The 9,022-nt window shown below is 35.4% G+C and overlaps 1 long non-coding RNA gene across 1 annotated transcript; it reads left to right on the plus strand.

Moving 5' to 3' along the window:
* Positions 1–870: 870 nt before the first annotated feature.
* LOC141706496 (uncharacterized) lies at positions 871–1,355 on the plus strand. Its single transcript, XR_012568849.1, has 3 exons — positions 871–985; positions 1,086–1,187; positions 1,288–1,355. It is a non-coding gene; the product is annotated as an uncharacterized LOC141706496 (long non-coding RNA).
* Positions 1,356–9,022: the final 7,667 nt, after the last annotated feature.

Here is a 9,022-nt window from a genome sequence, read left to right on the forward strand (position 1 = left end):
AGATCTACTAGATATATGCCTACAGACTTGGGATTTATGCAATAAAATTAAATTGATCCCTCACTATAATGTAGGGTCCACAGTCATGTGAGCTTGCACTGGATTGCATAGAGAATAAGGTTGCTTTTGGAACAGTTTTTGATGATCACGAAGAGATGAATGTTTCAGTACACGGAGTGCCTCTAAAGCCCGGACATGTTCGTGTGTCGGTTGACGGACACATCCAGCCAGAGGCGTCGGTTCCAGTGCCCATACCTGGTGAAATTGAGGTTGTACTCCAAGCAGTTGGCTCTCACGTAGCATGGCCTCGTGAATTGATCATCTACCCAACTGTGGCGGTATGTTATATAAAAATTATGTCAATATACTCTGAATTGATTGTTGCATTCTATAGTAGTTATGTCAATAATAACCGATTATTCTTGTTTTATTTAATTCTGTGTAGAAAAAGAAAAAGGAAGTGTTGCAGGGGCAGTCTAAGCGGAAAGAGGAGTTGCAGAAACTTCAAGATGATTATAGAAAAATGAAGCTAAACAAGAATGTGCCAAAGCAGTACAAGGTGTTATACAAACATGCTGTAGTCTTCATGAAAGCCACTGGGGAGTCAATACCAATTCCGTGTGATTCGGACGTGTTTGGGACTGAGAAAATAATTTATATATTGTATGAAAATGTGAAAGCATTGTTGGAGTTCGATATGATTGGCCAAGCTGCAATATCTGCTTATATGGCGTAAGTTAATTTTTTATCGTTACATATTCAATATTCATGTTTTATACGGATATTATAAGTAATGTAATTCACTCCCTGGTAGGCTCTTGCAAAGACTGATTAAGATTGAGAGGAAGAATGATGATGTGGTCTTATATGGATTTTTCGATCCAGGAGCTACATTTACGTTGAACAAATCTTTTCATTCTTATTTTGTTAATCGGTTGAAAGAGAGTAGTCCCTATCGCATGTACTTCATGCCACATAATCATAAGTATTTTTAATTTAGACATGCTTTTACAAATTAATATATTTAGGTAGTTTTTTTAAAATTTCTGACTTGTGTTTTTCTTTTTTCTTTTTTATAAACATAGTTGCCACTGGATTTTGGTTGTAATTTGGGATGGCGACATTTATATTCTGAACCCTCTGCCACATCCAACACATTTTGATGAGTTGGAAAAATCATTAACAGAGTAATATATTTCTGTTAATTACTATATATAAATATATATATAGTAAATATTCTCCCTTTTGAAAAATAATCATATATATTATTGTTGTTCTGCAATGTAGAGCGATGAAATCCTACAATGCTCAAACTGGAAGGGGAAATAAAGCTCCTCAGATAAAGAATCTTCTTGTAAGTTTTTTGTATTTTTTTATCACTTTGTAATTTTAATTAATTTCTGGTGCTAATTCAGATTTTATATTGTAACAGGGATCTCCCAAACAACCAGGAGGGGTTGAATGTGGCTATGTTATATTGCGATACATGAAAGATATCATTGCTGATAAGGAGCTATCTTTTACTACCAAGGTATATATGCAAATCATTTCCGATAGATGGCATGTAGAATTTTTTTGTGTAGTTTTTCAGGACAGATAAATATGAGTGCCATTTTTATTATCATTTTTTATTATTAGTGATTTCCAGATGGATCTTGTTTTTATTAGTGATAAGGAACTATCTGGTATATAGTTTTGGATTAACGAAGAAAATTACGGTTAAATATAGAAAAGGTCCTCTTCTGGTTAAATTATAAATAGTTGGTTCTGTTTATTTTTAATTATACATATGGCAATTCTGGTTAATAATATTCTGGTTGTTAATTTTTACGTGTGTTTTATAGTGGGCAGCCAAAACTTGAAAGTCCTACACAAGGCAGGAGCTGGATGAGTTGCGGATGGAGGTGCTTGAATTTATCCAAGACAAGATGTAAAAATGATAAGTATATATATATATATAGCTTTCCTCTGAACTATGTGAATTGATATTGTGTTTGCTGGTGGTTGGTGGTTAATTAAGGGATGTTTGGTGACAATTACATCCATCATTCTGATTTATGTTTGGAATTGTCGAAATTTGACAAGTGGTACATATTAACTAGTCAAACATGTTTAGAATGTTGGATGTAATAACTAGAAAATTTGGGTTTTATTGTTTTTAGTTGGGATGTTTATTTTAGACTTGGAATGTAATGTCCGAATTGAGCTCTTGTTGGATTGAATGTTAGTAAATTTGGTATCAATGTATACCTCTATATTTTTACAAATTTGGTTGGATGTATTGCATATTGTTGGTATTTTTCTGGTTGAAAATGCAATTGGTTCCCTGGGCTATTAATAGTACCAGGATGGCATATGCAATTTACAGTACATATATTAACATCAGAATGGTAATTTAAAACCGATGTAAAAATGAACAAAAGACATCAGGTGAAACAATATTAAAAGAAAAAGAACTACAAAAACCAATGTCAAATAGTCATTTGACATCGGTTCTGTAAAAAAATCAATGTATTTTAAGCCAAATAACATCGAATTTTCAATAGCTGATGTCTTAAATTTTACAATATTAAAGATTAAACATCGGTTAGAAAAAAACACTGATGTTAAACAAAAGGATTTAACATCACCAAATGAACGAAACCGATGTCTAACCCATTATTTTACATCGGTTGATAAAAGTACCCGATGTCTGATGGACCATTTCACATCGGTCAGACAACATAACCGATGTCTGATCTAGATTTTCACATCGGTTTGTTTGAAAGATTTTTAAAAAAATATCTTTTAGAGCTTGTAGGTTTCATGTTTTAATGGATAATTACCCCATAATATACTCATATTCACCTAGAAATACTGTAATATAAGCTGAAATTTGTTGCAAAGACATCAGAATTATTCTTAAAATCGATGTATAGCACTGTAATAGACATCGGCTGTGAACCGATGTCAAAGCCTAATGACATTTAACATCACACGCGAAGACATCGGTTCAGTTTTTTTTTAACATCGGTTCAGAACCGATGTCTGATCCCATATTTTTAGTAGTGATCATGCATCTATCACAAGATAATGCATATACAAGTGTATACATCACAACAACAGTATAACGGATAGAAAACTTGCCTGAGTGCTCCCGGATAGACTTAAGCTTAGAGTGGGTCCGATAACCTATGAACAACAACATAAGTCGGAATTAAACCCCGGTCGCTTAAGAAACTAGACTTTAACCATTTAGAGTCCTAACGTTCGCTTTCGCGCTTAACGATTTACTTAAGTCGCTCGAGTACCCTCGGCTCCCCCGTTTTTAATAAATTAACCATTACGAGTTTTAAGGCGATTCTTTCGCAAGTGTCTTACCAACTGCCTATTACACCTTACATAAATGTTTCATACTTCAATTAGTCCTTTAAGGTCTTTAACCTATGTTTCAAAGTAAGGCGAGGGGTAATGTTTCGTTCGCAAAATGTCGTTACTTAAAATGGCCGTTTCTCCTAAACCGTTCATCGGAATCAAACAAACCACATATCAAAACGAAGCTCGTAACATGAACTAGTTAAACATGGCAATGGTCAAAACCTGGAAGGGAGTTCTCGGGTCCTAATGTTATGAACAAAAGCAGTCTAAAGTAAATTGGACATTACGACGGCTATGTTTACGCGATTTCCCAATTTTATACCATTCCAATTCAACCACCAATCAATCCACAATCACAACCAAATCAAAACTCCATCCATACTACATCATAACAGACCCAACAACTCAACATTAACAATTTATATTTATTCCCCACATGAACTAGAAGCTTTACTTAAGTTCTTTAACTAATTATCAAGATTTACAACTCCAAAAACACCACAAAACCAACTAATCTCTACAAACTCAACAAAACTTTAAACAAACAAGCATCATGCTTCATATATAATATATCAATCATATTCATTCCTAATTACTCAAAACTAAAGCTAGGGTTTGGAGTTTATACCTTCCTTGGAGCTTTTAATCAATGAAAGATCCTTGGAATGCCCATAGAAGCCTTGATCTATGCTTAAGCTACCTTGAACTTTCATAAAAAATCAAGAAAACCAAAGTTATTTCTTGAAGGTTACTACTCACCATCTTCTTCCTTGATTTATTGGAAGAGATTGTAAAGGAATTAGAAGCTTAAACTTATAGGACATCCATATCTATGTACAAGGAACCTTAGATAATTACCTTGTGATTTAACAATGCTTGGAACTTGATTTTTGAAAATTTCTTCTTTGAAAAAGAAGAAAAGCCGAGAGCAAGCTTGGAGAAAGAGAGATTTTTGTGTTTTTTTGCTTTGATTTGTTTTTTGGTTGGTTGTTTTTTTTTAGATTTTGGTTAATTACCTTAATAACCTTGAACTTTGTGTGGTTATCATTCATCCACACCTCCTTCCCTCCTATGTCATGCTTATATCACCTAATTGTGTCATCATCCCTTACTTGTCCTCTCCTTATTGGTTGGATGACCTCATCATCCCTAACCTCCTTGATTAACTTCCTAATTGTTTGCCTAATGACCGCTGATCTGTTATATGGTTCGCTTAACTTTCGTTTTCGTTTATCGTTTGAGGGATCATACCCGGGATCTTATTACTTGGGTTTCCTTAACCTTTCTCAATACATTATATTCCTTTTATGATCCTCTCTTATAATCCTTTAATTTAAATCCTTTCTATCCTGTTACCTTATACTCAATTCTTTCCGTATCTAGTGGATTTCCGGGAAAAATCAAAGTTCGGAATTGGATTCTGACGATCTTTACATACACTTATATACAACATAGAGTACTAATAATATCCCAGAAGATCAATAACAGAACCCCTACATAGTGTGGCATGAAAAGTTTTCTTATTCAGCATAATCTGCAAAATCACTATTCATAAGGGTTTCAAAAATTTCCAAAAATTGGGGTTATTACAGTCTCCCCTCCTTAAAAGGATTCCGTCCCGGAATCAGATAGAAAATGAATAGGGATACTCTCTTAGCATTGCACTTTCTAACTCTCGAGTAAATTTTCCCACATTGTGGTTCTTCCATCAAACTCTGAATAGTTTGATAGCCCTTCTCCTAAGCACTTGTTCCTTTTCACTCTATAACCCTTCCTGGTTGCTCCATATAGGTTACGTCGGGTTGCATGTCTATGCGCTCATATGCCCCTATTTATCTGTCATCCGAATTACATTTCCTTAACATTGATACATGGAACACGTTATGAACTTGCTACAAGTTTGGGGGTAGGGCTAGCTCGTATGCTAGCTTCCCAATACGTCTTACTATATCCAAGGGTCCAACAATTCGTGGGCCTAGCTTTCCTTTCTTTCCGAACCTCATCCATCTTTTCCAAGGGAATACCTGTAACAGCACTAGGTCCCCTACTTCCTATTCCTTGTCCTTTAATGTCAAATCAACATATTTATCATGTCCATCTTGGGTTACTACCAGCCGTCCTCTGATTAGATCTATTATATCCCTGGTCCTTTGGACTACTGCGGGTCCGAGCATCTTGCGCTCTACGATTTCATCCTAACATAAGGGAGATCGACATTGTCTTCCCTCAAGGATCTCATAAGATGACATCTCGATACCTGACATACGATCTATTGTCGTAAGAAAACTCAATCCGTGTTAAGTGATCATTCCAATTTCTTTCAAGTCTATTGCACAGACTCTCATTATAGCTTCTAGCGTTATAGCTTTTGCTTCTCAATACTCATTCTTTTCTAATTCGTAAGTGTTACTATCTTCCGTACATAATACTATGCTGGTTACACTTTTGCTCGTTAGCGTTCTATAACCTTTTAATAACCTCGTCAACCTTAGTATCACGAATGTGTTTCCATTCCGAATACCACCACAAATTTACTACTCCTTTTTCAGCTGCTTCTATCTTCGAAAGCTTAGTCCTTCATATAGAAGTAAAAGAATTTATTGAGAGATCACTATGATCATGAACACTTGTTATATCGCATAGTTAGTACAGAAGGTGGCCAGCCTTTAGTACTTGACAAGCAATTAAACAACATGTGGTATCCTACTAGGCTTCTACCACACAGATAGATAGTCATTCAGCAATACCTCCCCTTCTGGAAGGGTTGTTCTTCTCAACTTACATGAAATGAAAATGAGAGAAAAAAAACGAATTGAAGAGAATTGTATATATAAAAAAAATATACTGCCACCAAATATCTGGCTTGGAACCTACCTCTGAACTATAGAGGTTTGTCATAGGAGAACGAAATATATGTGTATATAAACTCACATCAAGTATAATAGCATCGCATTTCACATGCTTAAATATTTACTATTCCATCCATCATTCTATGGACCCATGCTCTTGCTCGAGCTTATACACAATCACCTTCGAAACTCCCTCGACATCGAAAATCGAATCTGGAATCTCATTTTATACATCATCGTTACTAGAATTCTATGCTTGCATCGCAACCTTCCTCGTATAGTAATATGACTCTCTATTGATAAGAAGGAATAAGTATTCAATAGGTAGATAATCTACTTAATTAGTCTATCAATGATAACTTATACACCACCACGACCCGATTAGTGGTACTCAATCTCAACATTCATTCCAATACAACTCTCACGGTTGTAATCAGCTCATTACTCACAGAATCATTGCTGCACTACTATGGTCCACTACTGACATACTATCATCATTCATTTTCCATGAAATCTTAACATCTAACCATACGGAGTCCATACGTGTCGTATAGAATACTTCTAAGGAGTTAACATAATCACCAATCATAATCATGAAGAACAATCCAAACTCTGACATACTTTCATGACATGAAGTAGATAAAATTGCAGAAGAGTTTCAGTCAAAGCAACGATAGCAGGTGAATACCATTCTTAATCGTATGCCTTAAATAGAAGACTTAACTCAAGGTTCGTTTAGTCCTTTTTGAAATATGGTCCTGGATTATTCTCAAGATAGTACCTTCTGAGATAGATAGCCCGCTCATGGCGATTACACGAATTAAACCTTTACCAACTACTATTACGGTTGGGTATTGCACAGTCATCAGAAGGAATGTCAATCTTCCAAACCATAATACAATCTGCATAGCTTTAACCATCATCACTGTATTCCTTTGGCACAAGCGCCTATAATTATCCTCTTACCTTTAAAGTGTCGGTCCACCTCTTTGGCCTTTCCTGATAGTAAAATTTCCTTACAGTCAATGTCATTTTAACCACCTCCAAATAAATTTTCTACCTTATTTCAATCACAGCTTATGTGAAGATGTTTTCCTTAAAATCTGATGAGTAAAAAAAAAATCACCATTTTTCCATAAGTTATTGCCTCAGTCTTTAGAGGATTAATCACTGTCATGACTGACTCTCAATCATAATTAGAACATCTTTTATCTTAAGTCCTAATTGCCCTGAACAATTTCGACCATTACTGGTTCGATCCATACCTTCTCGTGGTTTAACACGTGCCTCACTTGGCATCATTATAATTACGTCATATTTCCTTTATCAACATTTCTATTCTTGAGAATTTTGAATATTACCTTTCTCCTTGTAAAACCTCTAAGGTTATCCTTGAATCGTTCCTCATGTATTCCCTAGATATAGGGCATATCAAGATACCATTTATTAATACCGGAATCATTGTCTATATACTTCTGAAAAAATTTCTCCACTGATTCTTAAAGGTTGTTATTACCTTAATCCTTTCCAATTCATACTGTCAAAACTCATGATGTCCCTATTAAGGGTGAAATGCCAGCCTTTATGCATTCCCCTAGGATTCGTTTTAAGTTACCGATGTTCTGTCCTTAATTCCACCTTTAAAAAGGTACATGCATCCTTCCATGGATAAATCAAGTCATATATCCATGATAAGGGTGTCTTATTCAATCATTCCCACCTCGATAGTATGTGCCTAGTTTCACAATAACATCTGTATTCAAAATGAGGTCAATCAATATGGCCTCCAAAAGATAACAACGGTTATCCGCTTTTCTTGCCTAATTTGGAAACGATAACAAGGATGTTCTGGAAGATATTGGTCGTGTTCAACGTGAACCTCTTCTTAATAATTCCTTATTTACTTTTGTTGTTTATCTCAACAGTCACCTCAATGTTGGGATATCTTTCATACATGGCGTCTCCCTTTCTGGGTATCAAGCCACCGGTCTTACACTTCACATTCTTGAAGGTCACTTCCTTCATCCAATTTTTCCTAATTTCTTACTTTCTTGTCTCCTCAGTCTATTCGCGTCTCATTATTTATCCTTCGAATTATCTCAAGGTTTCCTCGAATCCTTGGATGAAATATATGTATCTCTTATACCTTCAACCATCAATTTAACTCATGGTGAATCACCCTCATCCTGACGATTACATACTTTTCTATTTCTATTACTACGAGTCTTTAGGGTTTCCTCATACCCAACTCCCTTATCATTCCTCAAACTCTCTTGCCTTTATATTCCTTTCCACTTCAGTTTCTTTTTATTTTCCTTTCTCTTATCATTATTTCATGAACCAACCCAACATAAGCATCGATTTCAAACATCCCGTCATTCTGGATTCGTGTCCTCAGAACGAATCTTGACAACTTTTACCACTTAGATTTATAATTCATCATACTCTTCTGCCTTTGTTCAGTCTCTAAAGCTTTTACACTATCTTCATAACCTTGGGAAGTACTTTCCTAAAAACAATTGACTGAACTTAAATCAGTTTATTATAATCTCTTGCTCCGTGCCTTCCTTGGTCTTTCACCAGTGGGTGGTCTCTCTCTTAGGAGGGTAAGTGACAAAAACACTCTTTTGTGATTCGTCAATCATTCAGAATCTCAAATGATTCCTCTATTTCCTTTAGCCAGGCTCTTGCCTCGACTAGGTCAACCTGTTCCTTGGAACTCTGAGAGCTTAGAGACTTAAAGGTCCTGAAAGAATTTCCTACCGCATTGTTTCCTCAAGGTGGTGGTTGGGGATAATAGTCTAAGTTCTGTCTAG

Source organism: Apium graveolens, chromosome 2, assembly GCF_009905375.1.
Source record: "Apium graveolens cultivar Ventura chromosome 2, ASM990537v1, whole genome shotgun sequence".
NCBI classification, from domain to species: domain Eukaryota; kingdom Viridiplantae; phylum Streptophyta; class Magnoliopsida; order Apiales; family Apiaceae; genus Apium; species Apium graveolens.